This window comes from Cibotium barometz, chromosome 32, assembly GCF_041138505.1.
Source record: "Cibotium barometz isolate CiBa-2024 chromosome 32, ASM4113850v1, whole genome shotgun sequence".
NCBI lineage: Eukaryota > Viridiplantae > Streptophyta > Polypodiopsida > Cyatheales > Cibotiaceae > Cibotium > Cibotium barometz.
This window is the reverse complement of record NC_141077.1, coordinates 51,188,548-51,198,354: the sequence shown is the minus strand read 5'-3', so window position 1 is coordinate 51,198,354 and position 9,807 is coordinate 51,188,548. Positions and strand designations below refer to the sequence as shown.

General features: G+C 37.4%; 1 non-coding gene across 1 annotated transcript; it reads left to right on the top strand.

Annotated features, from left to right (window-relative positions):
- The first annotated feature begins 1,320 nt into the window (after positions 1–1,320).
- On the top strand, positions 1,321–1,392 carry TRNAQ-CUG (transfer RNA glutamine (anticodon CUG)). Its single transcript has one exon. It is a non-coding gene; the product is annotated as a tRNA-Gln (tRNA).
- Positions 1,393–9,807: the final 8,415 nt, after the last annotated feature.

Sequence of the window (9,807 nt, the reverse complement as noted above, 5' to 3'; positions counted from 1 at the left end):
GCCTAGAGGCCTTAATAGATTACACAAAAATGTTATATTCTAGATAGACATAAGCATAGTCACAAAGATAACACACATAGAGATGCGTAGAAATGAGACAAGAAATTAAGCGAATAGACACTCTATTGATATGCTTGAATGTGGCAACATCCTTATAATAGGAGGTGATGGTTGCATGCCGCTTGCATTCACTGTTTGGTGGCTTGTTAATTGTTCACATTCCAACATCTCGTAGATGAACGTGATGGTGTAGAAGCCTTCATCTCGATAAAGAGTCATAGGTTCTTTAAATAACAAGGCCTTTAGAACCACCTTCGTAGAGGCTAGTGCTGAAGTAAGCCAACGACTTTGCATAATAAGAACGGGCAAGCCCTTCAATAATCTTCAAAACTACTCTACCAATCACGAGAGAGAGAGAGAGAGAGAGAGAGAGAGAGAGAGAACTCGAATCTATAACTTCACTACACTCACACTAAATTACATGACTCAGTTTACATTCTCAAAGTTTACATGCATTGCAAGAAATAACCTTTACCCAAGCTTAGAGGAGTTTGCTCAAATAAGGCAATCATGCTAAGTGTGCTAGCATAGCTATGTAGGGTGAGCATCACCCCTGAGATGAGCGGCATCTAGAGACATGGCTCACACGTATGCTAAGGTCCAGGTGTCCAGATACCACTAGGACACGTCATACAAAGTAGAATAGGCAACAAGTCCACGACTACACTTTGAACGGAACACTAGACCTACATTAGGGTTAGACAGGAGACCTAGCCTAGGACTTATTGCAGCTTTTGCCGCCGTTACCGACCCGAAGACTGAGATGTGGCGCACGTGAGAACCCGAGCAGCAACAGCAGCAGTAGAACGTGTGGACCATGTTTTCATTGTGAATGCCCAGCACTCTTTCTAGGCCAATTGATGACCGTCCACCAGATAGTGGCTTTCTTCCATCGGAGTCTCGATGAGTCAGTAGAGACACAGATCTACTACAAGGGCGCCACATGCCGGAAGGGCCATCAAAATAGCAGCTTACTTACGTCGATCTATACAACTCTCGCTTGATAGATTCCATTCCCTCTCCTATCACATCACATGGCCTTCTTCACAGTTGCCATGAAGATGTGCTCCCGCACGTGATGGCGTGTCTATGTCGCTAGGTTGGATGTAGAGACCTCCTCGACTCCTTTTCCGTTTTCTAATTAAAATAATTAGCGAAGCAAATGTCACAGTGCCTACGCTGAAGAGGGAGCATCGTACTCTTTGCCCCATATCAGTTTTCCATTTTATAGATCATTAAATGCAATTGGCATGTCAACGTGGTCCTATGGTCTAGTGGTTAGGACACTGGACTCTGAATCCAGTAGCCCGAGTTCAAATCTCGGTAGGACCTTTTTTTTAAAAACATTTTGGTCTCAACAGATCAATGAATCATATGATTTACGAAATTAGTTTGGTCTTTAGTTTCTTGTAAAAAACTTAGATTAACGAAATTAGTTTCACGTAATAAAACTCAAAAGCCACGTGTGCATTGTACTCGCTAGAATTTTAGTGATAAAAGCGAAATGGGAAAAGAAACACACCTTTTAATATATATATATATATATATATATATTCTCCGGTTGGTGCTGCCAGCATCGCCCCCTTTTGGCACACTTTAGCCCTAGGGCACCACCGGCGTCAATAGCGACCTTGCCCCAATCCAAAGCACACCATGTCGGTGGATCACTCACCGGCGTCAATAGCAACCTCGCCCCAATCCAAAGCACACCACGTCGGCGGATCACTCACCTTCCCCTCAGCCATTCACTCGTGCACAAGGGGTCCACAACACCCTCACCGCCACCATCTTCACGCACATCGCCCACTATTTTTATTAGTGGCTTGACCTGTTCCTGTTGGGCAAGAGCATTCTTACATTCATCCTTGTCACAAATTAGTGCAGTAGAGAGAGGTGTTGCTCTAGAGTACCAAGGTCACGAGTTCAAGCGCAAGTGATGGCACGCACAGGTGTGTGTGTTTTGGCACTTTCTAATTCCAGCCAATTGCAGCAAAAAAAAAAAGGGAACGCTCGTCCTCGAAGGGTAAATAGAGATAAGCCTTATATTTGAAGCCCATGATGGATCCCATGGTCCCTAACTTGCCAACCTATATATAAACACACCATGCTTGCCATATATATCCATGTAGAAGCTCCTAAAGCACTTTGGCGTAAATAAACAGCTAGCATTCCAACCCAATATAATGTTGACAATCTCAACACACCTGAACAAAGCTTTAAAACAATCTTCGGACAATTGGATTATCTCTCCTTGGAAGCCTATACTCCTCGCCTCCATTTGGCCAAAAAAAATTAAGAAAACAACATTAGCTATTACAAGATATAATTTTTCGTGGGAAAAAAAGAAGGAAACGACAAAACCTTACAGAACTCATTTGGTGGATCAATATTTGAGGCAAATGGGGTTTGAACAGGCTTGTAGACAGCAAATCGAAAAATTCTGTATTGTCCAGTGCGCCTACGACTTGAAAATCTAACCTATCAGGCTTTTCATAGTCCACAAACATTACATGTACATGAAGTTGATCCGCGATCTTTTGTAATCTTAGACTGTAAATTCTAAGGAGCCCAAAGCTCTCGTTGTAAGGGTCTTGACCATACAAAACCGATGATAAACACGTATAAAGCTCGACGAACGAGAGGAAAAAAATCAATTTTCAATTTTTCACGTAACTCGACCGAGTTCCATTGGATACCACTAGAAGCCCACAATACCTCAGCATCATCCACATCTAGACTTTGCCTCCTCAAAGAACCACCTCTAAGAGTGTGTGGTGCTATGCAAAGAATGCGAGAGGTAGCTCTCATCTTGCTTGCCATGTGGGGTCTACATATGGCCACTACAATAGCACGACGAGCAGCCAATACATCCACCAAAGTATTCCTCTTCTTGATGGATGCATATGAGCGATAAACACTATTAAGAACCTCAGCACCCACTCTTCTCCTTCGATATCCCAACAATAGTCCTACACTTGGCTAGGTAAGGATGGTTAATAAGGAATGTGAGAATAATAGATTGTGACAAGGGAGCAAGATCTTGAAAAAAGTTACGAATGATCTTGGACACATGATGACGTATGGCTGGCTTGCCTATGGTGGCTCTTGCATTCACACTTTCACTAGGAGGAGGAGGCTCACATGCTTGCCTATGGTGGCTCTTGCATTCACACTTTCACTAGGAGGAGGAGGCTCACATGCTTCATCCAAACCAAGGGGGAAATAGTAGGGAGAGGTGGAAGAGGCTCATATGGAGTAGGTGAGGGTGGTGGCCCGCCAACATTAGTGGGTTGCCTGTTGTGACGTACTCTCCACTCTCTTTTCTGCTCATGAGCTATCCTCTTTCTCTCCGCTTCTTGAGCCTCATGAGCAGGGGCTTTCCTATTCTTATCAGAACTATTACTCCCACAACTTTATGAGCCCATTCTCTACAAAATGCTATGAAGACTAAATACCAAGCTATGATTAAATGAAATGAGCATAGAAGTGCATGCATTTGTACAATATCTTTGGCTAGATTTTTAAAATGGGGAGGATTTTGATATACTATGTTTTAAAAAATATATTTTAAAATACTAATTCTAAAAAATAAATAAAATATTTTTTAAAGAAAAAGATAAAATATATTTCTTTTAACTATAAAATGATATATTATTTATTTATTAAAATTAAAATTTATTTTTATAAAAATAATTTAAAAAAAGCATATAGGTGTGATAATATATTTTCTAATTGATGCATATTTTATTTAAAAGATTAAATATCATAAGAGTATGTTATATACATATGCATGGATTATCCTATAAATTATATATATATTAACATGTATGTGAAACTATGAATGTATGCACCCACACATGGGAGGTGAAGATGACATGAAAACTTGACGTGATGATGTGGCATGGCAAAATGCTAATGTGGCATACACGTGTGTGACAAGTGGCACGAACTCAAGATGATGTGATATATCCATGGTGGATGTTTTGATGACATAGACTAATGATGTGGTAATTTGAGTGAGGTGGCAGTTCTCCCTCCTTGATGATGTGTTAATGCATGTGACATGGCATCTAATGAGAGGTGGCATGCAATGTCATTAATAATGAGGTGGCATGCCATGTCATCAATGATGAGGTAGCATCGTGAGATGGCATGCCATGTCATTAATAATGAGGTAGTATAGTGAGGTGGCATCATGCCATGTCATCAATGATGAGGTAGTACAGTGAGGTAGCATAGCCAAATGACATGCCATGTCATCAATGATGGCATAATGAAGTGGCACATTGAGATGGCACATTGAGGTGGAATGCATGCCATGTGTAAGTGACGTCAGACACATGACCACATGCATGGCCACGTGCCTAACATGTGTAGGTGACATGTTAGACACGTGATCACATGCATGGCGACGTTAGGGGTCTCCACCTAGGTTTGGTACATTACCTAATCTAGGTTACCAAGCCTAGTTAGACTTGGGGTTTAGGCTTGGGAAGGAAGAAACTACTCCAGTAGAGCTATTTTCACATTAAATGGATACAAATATACATTTTCTTACTCAAATTAAACCATTTGTTTTTCACATATTCGTCATGATTACCACTACTTTCTCACATAAAACTATTGCATAATCACATAAAATTTAATTTTTATAATTAATTTACTAATTATGTTCAGCTGCTCTAAGACTTTGAAGTAAATTTCCAATATGGTCACATTGTCCTCATAGTTATATATCCTTGGATCATTCAATCAAGTAAAAATACATAATTTTTTGTTATAAAGCTGTGCTATACAAAAAAACTACTCTTTTATATAATTTCAAAATATATAATAATTAATTTAAAATAGAAATTACATGCAAAAATTACTTAATAAATCAAGTTAATATCTCCGTTACATGCCTTCTTTGTGTGCAAAGTGGGAATGAAATTGGAGTTAAAACAAGGAAGTTATTAACATTTTATCATAAGTTTGGGACATGCCATATACACTATATTTATGATGTAGGAAATTTGGTATTTTAAATTTCTAGTTTTTGATTGGACCATATGTTCACGTGCAAGACTAATAATGTGATGTTTCATTAGAAGAGCTCAATGTCAAATTCCTTTACCAAGTGGGTGAGATTAGATAATTTTAGTGAAAAAATGATTGTGTTTTGCTACAAAAAACTTTAAAGGTGATCCAAAGTGAGGGCCCTTATTGTACAACCACCCATTAACTATGTTAAAATATTAAAAAAAGACTAAATTTTCCAAACTCTCTTGTACCCCATAGGTATAGATGTACAGAAAGCGTCGTAGAGGCAATCCTTGAATGGAGATGCAAGGTCAACTAAGATGTTTAATTTATGACCTTTATGAATCTAATGTAAGGAAATAACGGAAGATGCCATCATAATGTGAAATTCTTGAAAAATTATTAGCAAAAAGTCCTAAAAGGTCCATAAAATCTTGGAGCGAACTTAACAACTAGGAATTTCAACACTCTTAAGTATGTGTTTCTTGATTCCCAAAAGTACATAATCTCCAATTTAAAAAGAGATAGCATTACCTTTGCAATTTGCTTTCTTAACATATTTCTCTTGAGCATGTGCAATAGAATATCTTATCTCACTCAAAATGTGACTGAAATCAATAGTGAATTAATCAGCAACTTTAATTTTGAGGGATATTTTTATAGCCAGAATAGGCAAAGCTTTTCCAAATAGGATCTCGAAAGGTCCTTGACTATGAGGAGTATTATTGTATCCAAATTGTAGAAGATGAATGTACTTATCCAATGAACTAGGTTGTTGGGTAACAACATAGGCTCTAAGTAGATCCAAGATAGTATTTCCAGATGGAAAGTAGTGGAGAGGTCTAACTTAGTACCTAAGTTGGAGAAAAGAGAAACCAAAAATTAGTACCAAATGAACTAGGTTGTTGGGTAACAACATAGATTCTAAATAGATCCAAGATAGTGTTTCCAGATGGAAAGCAGTGGAGAAGTCTAACTTAGTACCTAAGATGGAGAAAAGAGTAATCTAAAAAGTCCTGCAAAATCTAGAGTCTTTGTCAAAAATAATAACTTTTGGGAAACCATGATACAAAAAGATTTTCTTGATAAACATGATATGATGCATAAAGATTTACTTGATAAAAATATGATCGTGGCTTGCTAAGAAAAGTCAATGTTTTCTTACAAGGTAAGAAATAGGCTTGCTTACTTAGACGGTGTCCAAAACATGTCATTATGACGAGATGTAGTAGGAAAACCTATAGTGGACTCCATTGATATTTGTTCCCAAGTATCATTAGAGTAGAGGTGTGAGATGTCCTTAGGTCTTACCTTTATAACTTTTAATTTCTGAGACTGATAGAACATTCAGGCACCAATTTTGCTACATCTTGTTTAAGATAAGGCCAAAAGAATTCTCTTAACAAAAGTAGCAGAAACACCTTGATGACCCATGTATGGTGGTTGACGCATTTCCTCCAATATAAATCGTGTGAAAGGTTGTGTAGCACACAATATCTTCTGAAAGAAAAGGTAACCATCATAACACGAGTAATAGGGTTCCAATTAATATCTCTAAGCTTTATCCAAACTTTAGAGGAATTAGGGTCATGCTCATAGAACTCTCTCATAAGACTCAAGGGTTTACTCTCAACAAAGATGTTATGGACACTAGGACTCTCTCATAAGGCTCAAGGGTTTACCCTCAACAAAGATGTTATGGACACTAGGACTCTCTCATAAGACTCAAGGGTTTACCCTCAACAAAGATGTCATGGACACTAGGATGTCTACTTAAATCATCTTCCATAACATTTTACTTCCTCGGTTAATGTTGGATCATGCGTTAGAAACTTTGGATAAATGAAGTCCATTTGATATAGCGGTTAAAAATAAAAGGTTGTGTCCAACAAATGATGAATGCTCTATTGGTGGTGGTTAGTTTTTATTAAAAATTGAGATCCCATTAAATAATGTTTCCACGGTCTCAAAGCATGAATAAAAACAACTAATTCTTTATCATATATACTATAATTTCTTTATGCTGGTTTAAGATTATGACTCTTGTGGGCAATGGGATGTCTATCTTGCATGTGAACTAGTGAATGAGTCAAAGCTTTCTTGAGCTCATAAAAGGAATAGTTCTATCTACTAGTCTAGTCAAAGTGTCTAGCTTTCTTAAGAAATTTGGTTAAAGGATATACAATATATGAAAAATTTCTAATGAACTTCCTATAGTAGCTACACAAGCCAAGAAAAGGTCAAAGTTTGTGAATATCATGCAGTTTGGGCCAAGTAACAATGCTTTCGATATTTTTAGGGTCTCCTCGAATATTATCAATATATATCAGGATTGACATAGAGCTGATTCTCTCAAAGAAGTGAAAATACTTTTTCTAAATGATGTTCATACTCTCGATGATTCTTGCTAAAAACTAAGATACCATAAAAAACACTATAATTTTTTTGATATTTCAAGAATATTCTATTCATCATTCTATTGAAAGGAGTCTAGATCATTAGTCAAACCAAACAACATAACTAAAAACTCATAGTGATATGACCGATTTGGGTTCTAAAATCAGTCTTAAAAATGTCTCATTTATCCATATAAATCTGATGGTAATAACTAGACTTGAGGTCAATTTTGTTAAAGACTTATGCTCCCATGAGATTGTCTATCAAGTTATTCACTCGTGGTATTGGATATTGGTTCTTCACACTAATCTTGTTCAAAGCATGATAATCGATACACATTTGATATGTATACTAGAGCACCAAATGGAGAATCATTGGGTCTAATCAGTCCTTTGTCTTTAACAATTCTTCTACTTGTTTCTGAATCTCTTTCTGCTCAAGCATGTTAACTCAATAAGGAGATTTACATTGTGGAGACCTACATGGTGGAGAGCTTCAAGGGACTATCTCAATTTTATGATTTTTTAGATGGGATTTAGGTAAACTAGGAGGTAGCTCATCCATAAAACAACCTAAGGACTTAGAAATAAAAGAATTATGAGACACATTTGTTTTAGAGTCAACTTGAGCACTAACCTAGTTGACAAAAAATAAAAAATGTTGCAAGAGGGTGATAGTCCTCTTACACAAAAATAATTAAAATGATCCCCATCTCTCTCTCTCTCTCTCTCTCTCTGTGTGTGTGTGTGTGTGTGTGTGTGTGTGTGTGTGTGTGTGTGTGTGTGTGTGTAATTGCTTGTTCAAAACCATAGCATAAAAATATATCTAACTTGCTAGAATACACAAAGAAGAAGAACATGCACGACACCAAAATGGGTTAAATCTCCCCCACTTGCTTGACAAATCACACTTTCACACAAGTGTATTTAGATATCTTTTTGCATCACCTGTGAGCCAAAAATAGTTTTTACACTCCACTTTGGGCCTTGCTCTTAAAAATAGAAAAGTCTAAGCTTTTATATATGAACCTTGCTACTATAACTTTAAATAAATTGGTCCATGAATCTACTAAGGCTAAATAAATCATATGAACAAATATGCTTGGCCACCATTTGGCTACAAATAATGATGGCCATAAATGCAAAATAAAAACGGCCATAAATCTCCTACAAAAATATAATGCCACAAGAAATATGCACACATGTGCAACCCTCATCGAGCCTCCCTCACTAGCTCTGCCACCACTGATCTACTATTAAAAACACATGTTAAATATTATATCCAGTGACTATCTACCGAATACAGTGCAATCGGTACCTTGCAATAAGTCACTAACCATGCAAAAAATAATCAAAAGTAAATATCCATGATAAATGAAACACATCACAAAAATACCATTTCAATAATTTTCATTTTCATAACATGCCCCGAGGTTGAAATGCAACTAGCCTCAATGATCATGAACCCATAAAAATGCCTCAATCAGTGGGTTTTCTTCCCAGAACATGAGTTGCTTCGATCGGCGAGTCTACACAAAACGGACCTGATAGTGTGTTGCCACACAATGGACAAGTCTACACATAGGAGTGGATATCTATACACTGCCCCAATGGGCAAGTCTGTGTACATAGTGTACTGGCACCATCAGCGAGTCTGGCTCAATGGGCAAGTCTGTGTACATAGTGTACTGCCACCATCAGCGAGTCTGTATACTTGAACCTAGAATCAAGGTACTTGTGAATGATAAATAGTAATCTGGGAATGGTAGGTGGGCAATGATGATTCTGGGAGCTTGTATGCTTCCTTAATAGAGTGATTTTTGTACTTAATCAAGTAGCGATGATGATGAACAATATTAGTACGGGTTTTGGTCAGGTCATGGTCAATGACTGATTTTGGGACTAAGATTTCAGTGCTTTCTTGTAAAAGGGGTGGGGCATCTAGAGTTGGAAGAGTTTCCTTAAATGTGGGTAGTAAATTGATATGAAAAGAGTTGTGTATATGATAACGAGAGGCGAAAGGCATTGTCATTAATATTCTCAAGAATCTTAAAGTGAGTTTAAGTTTGGGGTGCTTTTCAATGCTCTTAAGTCTGTGTTTCTCAATTCGTAAACCAAACATAATCATTTTCTTGAAATTACATAGGTGTTTGCTTCTTGTTAACTTGCTTGGTATATCTTTCTTGAACTTTTTTAATAAATTGAGTGACTTCGGCCAAGATCTTGGTATGGTCATGAGAGCAAGATTATTAGCCAGCTGGAACTTGTGTCCCAATCCTAGAAGCTGGGATAGGTAGTTTTTTACCATAGACAATTTCAAAGGGAGATT